Genomic DNA, 6,016 nt, shown 5'->3' with positions numbered 1-6,016 from the left:
GCCCACATGTAATGCACAGACATGCATGTACAGGCAAAAGAAAACTAGTTTTTATGAGTCTGGCTTGGTGAGGGAACCGCACTGAAAACATTTTTCGTGAATAAGGTGTGATGGCTGGGACTCTACGCTGAGCATGCCCACTACTACCAAAGCGAGAGGAGTGACTCATCAGGGACATGTGACTACTGCTTTACTCTGACAGACAGGAAAGACACAGAGGCCTTCTAAAGGGAAAATTATCTCAAACTCAGTTTCCATGTGATCTTTAAAACTTTCAGCTCGAGAAGGGTCCAAGCCATAGGCTCACCAGAGTCTCATTCCCAGGAAGCTACCTTGATATACAGCACCTAGGCTTTCAGGGGCCTGGTGGCCTTCAAGGCAGAGGTCTGCCCCAGTGGGCCACAGGTCTACACAGGCTGAGTCTCCCTCAGAGAAGCCTGAGCTTCAGTAAGCAGAGGAGCTCCACCCATTCTTACTGTGTTGTTTATTCCCTCCTTCCTACAGGCTTCGACCAGGGAAGAACCCTGTCTATTGGGGATAAAATTTCTGTAGAGAAAGAGAAAAAATCATTTTTTTCTGTAATTAGTAAAGCTTGTAAAAAAGCCACTATCCTGATTTTTAGATCAAGTAGTGGGACATTTAAAACAATAAAGATATTTTCATAAAAAAGTCCCTTCAGTTCAAATGCAAATATCTATAAGGGCTTTTGGAATCACCCCCAACACACACATACACACACACACACACACACACACACACACACACACACACACACATCAATACTCCATTCCACTAATTAACATACTCCCTACAATAATTGTAACAACTCATGATGGCATGGGGGTAGAGGTAGGAGGTATTCTGAAATTTCCAACCACAGCTTTCAGTTACCGTCAGCCATGGCTTAGAGTTAGCAAGCCTTGGAGACTTCTAGTATGACTCTGAAATGAATTATTTTAGAAGGATATTTACAGGTTCAGGCAAATCCAAGAACTTTAAAATACCGAGATCTGGAAATATTTTCATGGCATGGTCAAGTTGGAAGAATTCTTTGGTCCTGTTGAGTTTGAAATAGCCCAAATTTCCTAATGAATGAGGTGTATATTTTTATTTGAAAGCTGGAATTGAACAATATGAAGGCTCCGTTTCATTCATTTATTTCTAGTGTACATATGGTTTACGTGTGTGTGTGTGTGTGTGTGTGTGTGTGTGTGTGTGTGTGTGTGTGTGTGAAGGAGATATTTTGTGGGGTATGTAAGAGTATGTGTCTGAGCATGTGTGCAAAGAAGACAGAAGACATTGGGAGTCCTCCTCTATCACTTTCCCTGACTCTGGAGCCTATGTGTTTCAGCTAGACTGGCATTCAGCAAGCCTCAGTGGTCCACTTGTTTCCATACTCCCTGCAACACCAGCATTCCAGGCACATGTGAAACCACACATGTGAAATATGTTACATGGATGTTAGGATCCAAACTCAGGTCCTCTGAGTTGTATAGCAAAGGCTGTTAATGTCTACGCCATCTCTACAGCCCCTGGTTCGCTTGTTGAACACCTAACTGCAGCATCATTTTCAGAACTGTAACCTCTTTTGAACGTGTAAATAGCCAGTGGTGCTTTTATGAAAAGTGTCTGAAAATTATAATCAGAAGAAAAACAGCTTACAGGCTATTATATATCTAATTATATGCAAACGCTGTTAAATTAGGACACGATGACATTACCGTTCTTTGTGGGAGGATGGATTTAAGCAATTCAAAATAACAGATGTCAATTTCTGTGTGCTGTGATCTAACAATAATTAAAAAATTAAAACTGCAAATATACTGAATTGCATCTTGAGTTCAGCACAGTAATTTCATAATAGCAGGTTCACATGCAAACTGCCTATACACACACACACACACACACACACACACACACACACACTCAAAGTTGGCTAGCCCTCTAATCTTAGGTTTATTTACTTTGTGTGTTATGAGTATTTTTTCCTGCATGTATTATATGTGCCTGTTGCCCCTAGAGATCATATGTAGGCATAGGATTCTCTGGGACTTGGAAGCTACTATGTGAGTACCTGGAAACCAAACCCAGGTCGTCTGCAAGAGTAACAAATGCTCTTAACCACTGAGCCAGCTCTTGAAGTCCATAACCCAGCTTCGCAGAGAGAGGAGGACGGAATATGGGTGTGTTTTCTCTTTTATTTCCAGGTTACAGGAGGTGTTTGCTGTTTGCTTGGATAAGAAAACACATCTTGGGTCAGTTTGTGAACTGTAGTGAATGTAGGACCTGAAAAATTCTGTGCTAGAACTTGACTGACCCCTAGTGGTCACGAACAGGACTAGCCCTGCTCAGCAGCAAATGAAAGAGAAGAACAATTTTAACCTTCATCTCATTTCTACTTCACTCAGTATCTGACCTGCTTTTGTGATTTCTAATTCTTAAGGTCACATGAACTCAGTGAGTGGAACCAACATAGTTTATCTCAATGTGATCCATCTTTAATATATTAGGAGGACCAAAAATAAAAAATAAAATACAGTATGGTGTTCAAATCTTTTTTTCTTCTTTTACTTGAATTGAATTGGGTTTATGCTAGGGATAAATAAAACTTTAAAAAATACAGCTTGCGTTTGAATTCATGAAACATCCACTTCCTCCTTCCCGAGGTGTCTACCTAGGAAGGGTATGTATACTTACTTAGGACTACATTTTCTAGAATTGTCCAAAGGGAAATAAAGATAGAAGCTTTCTTAAATCAACCCCTCATCTGGGGAAGGGGAAAACTGGGAGAAGCAGAGGGAGAGAAGGCTGCCATCAGGGTGTATTGTATGAGAGAAGGATAAATAAAATAAAGAAGGAAAATAGAATGTGGTTAATGTATACACTACAAAATAAGATCTTGTATCTTGAGGGGGTAAAAATGTCTGTGGCGAAAGCATCCTAATATATACACTGTATTTATTTTGTTTACTATGTTGAATAGAAAAATAAAACATGGGGGGGCGTAGGAAGTAAAACAAACACACCCTTATCAGCCACTTTCAGGGAAAAAGAAAAGACAGAATAGGGAAGGAAAAGATTTGAAATGTTTCCCCCAGCTGCTGGTTGGTAAATGACAAAGCCAAAAGAACCCAAATGGTGCATTACTTCAGAAGTTAAAGAGATGACACATTTTGTTAGTTGGCATTAGACATTATAAAAAACAGCACAAGTTCCTCTTAAAAGGTTACAAGGATCTTTTTTTTTTTTTTTTTTTTTTTTTTTTTTTTTTTTTGGTGAGAGAGCAAGTTTGTTGGTTGTATCTACACATTTGTATTCCTATCTCTGTTTCAAGAATTCTTTTGATTTCATAAAGGGTTCCCCCAGCATAGATAAATCTACTTATCACAAAGCTGTCTTGGGTCAGCATCGCTACAGTAGCAACTGTTACCATAGCAACTGGGAATGGGTTTAGCTAGCAGAGAACAGGGCCCCATGCATGCATAAGAGAATGATGAAACTGGGATTTGAAAAACAGGCTCCCAGAATCAGAGAGTTGATATATAAAGACAAAGAGATCCCTATGTGTTCTGTATCATGGATTCTGGTTTGAAATCAAACTCACCTAACTGAAACTAAATAAATCAGCTAAACAAAGTCAACAGAGGTAACAGGTAAGTAGTGACTTATTCAACCATTACTCCAAAGAATCCATACCAGTGTTCATGGAAGCCTTACCTTAGCAGTTGAGAGGTGAAGAAATACATTACTTGGTACAAAAACATTTGCTACAGATGTTCTTAAGGAGATAACATATAAGTTGGACAACAGAAGGAGTTATTTTTTTTAAATACCTTTCCATCTTTCACCTTTTCACCCTTAAAAATTCCCTAAATAAGGCAGGGAAAGTGGAGGCAAAAATCGAACAAGATACAAAAACAAAACAAAGAAACACTGCCTATGTGTAGTCTTTTCTCCGGCTATCCAAAAATGTGCTTTAAAAAAGTCAGTCTGAATAAGCAAACAAAGGTCACATATGCAAATTAAAATGAGTATCTACCTGTATGTTGATACCTTTAGTGTATTTCCTCTGAGTGGGGAATGCCCAGGAGCCGGCAGTATTGAGAATTTCCCACAGACCCAGGAAACAGGAGGAACCTGGAATCTCCTTAAATGCCAGTGTTTGACTGTCTGGAGAGCAGAACTATAAAGCTGTGTCCTAGAGCCAGCTCCAGCTGATTCTCCTTGCTATAATCTACTCTTCAGGTATATGTCAGGAGACATTCTCCTTCTTGGGTAGCTGTCCACAGTCCTGACAAAGGCAGGTGTAGCCACTAGCCATAAGTAGACAGCTCACAGAAGTGCACATTGGTCTCCTGCCTGTTTGTTAAAAGCAGATGCTACCACGGAGCACAGACATACCTGCAGGCAAAACGCCCACGCACCAAAGATAACAAATGACCCCTGAGAGCAGGTGCTGCCACTGTTTCTGCATTTTGTAGGAAGCAAGTGGTGGGGAAAACATTACAATGTTTCAAATAGTGGGTAAGTGAAGGGATTGGCCTTCCAGTTTAGATTCTTTATCAACAAAACACCGAGTAAGAACAGCTAGGAGTGCCTTTCCCTTCCAGAAAGACTTTCTGTTTAATGGAAGAATCTTAATGAGGAACTCCGGAAGTCTTTAAAGATCCAAGGGCTAACTTTTCAAGGCTGACTGAGTTCAGTCATGTCTAGAGTACTCATCATAAGAGTACCTTCTGACTATCCCAACACTGCCCCTGCTCTGAGAGAAAATGCAGGTTGCTAGAAGGCTCTGGCAGCCTGGCTTTAGAGAAATTAATTCTACAGAATTTTCAACCAATGTTTTAGTGTTACTTATCTAATTATAATATTGTCGTCAATGGTTGTGGAAGTTTGTGTCTGTCATGTCTCTTTCAGTAACTAAAGAAAAGTTCTAAGCAAGTCTCTATAACAGATAAGTATACATGAGTACACTGTAGCCATCCTCAGACACACTAGAGGAGGGCATCAGACCCCATTACAGATGGTTGTGAGCCACTGTGTGGTTGCTGGGAATTGAACTCAGGACCTCTGGAAGAGCAATCAGTCCTCTTAACCATTGAGCCATCTCTCTTATAACAGGGAATAATATAGTATAATTACTGTCTATATTATTTCTATTTCTAAAGATATATATTAGTGATATGGCTCTCGTTCGAATAAACCCAACAACTGCACTAATTTCTCATGCATAAAGAAAGACAGAAAAATTTTAAAGTATTTTTAAAGTGCCATAAAAGACAAAAGTTGAGTCTGGAAATCAAGTTAGCATTCTGGGTTCAAGGACTGAATCCAAGTGACTGTCAAGTCACTGAATCTACATCTGAGTGGGCAAAATATTGCTGGGATTTAAAAAAATCTTTATGTGTATTCTGACAGGTTACCAATAACATTTAAAAGTAATCAAATGATTTTTGCTACTCTTTATTTTTAACATTTTATGTTTAGCTTTTAAGTATATATGTGTCTCTGAGCGCACACAGGATGTATTGACTTTATGAAAGCATTTTGACTGAAAAATGCGGTGCATGGATAGATAGCATCATAGCCTTTCACAGTGTGCATGCATCATGGAAGACCAATGGAAAAGTACTGTCATAAATGCACACACGCATATCCTGCTGCAAACATACCAGTCCTTGTGATGGTCAAGCTTTTGTTTCACAATGAAAGGGACCAAGTAGACATCAAGACACTTGCTAGCTGATCATTTTTTGCACAATGAGAAAGAATACATAGAAAAAGGGAAGAAAGAAGGAGTCAAGGAGAAAGCAGGGTAGAAAAACCTCCAAATATTCTTTGGTTAAAAGAAATGCCTACCCGGTGCCTACCCAAAACTAGGCAGGGACAATTTCACAATGAAGATTTGAAAGATATATCAAGATTTGCTTTTACATAGTATGAGTAAAAAAGGAGGCCTGGGTGTAAGATTGCCTATACATATGTGCTTGTCTGGATGAAAACCTCCATTAGGTTC

This window comes from Rattus norvegicus, chromosome 6, assembly GCF_021556685.1.
Source record: "Rattus norvegicus strain SHRSP/BbbUtx chromosome 6, alternate assembly SHRSP_T2T, whole genome shotgun sequence".
Classification (NCBI taxonomy): domain Eukaryota; kingdom Metazoa; phylum Chordata; class Mammalia; order Rodentia; family Muridae; genus Rattus; species Rattus norvegicus.
This window is presented reverse-complemented; position numbering follows the sequence as displayed.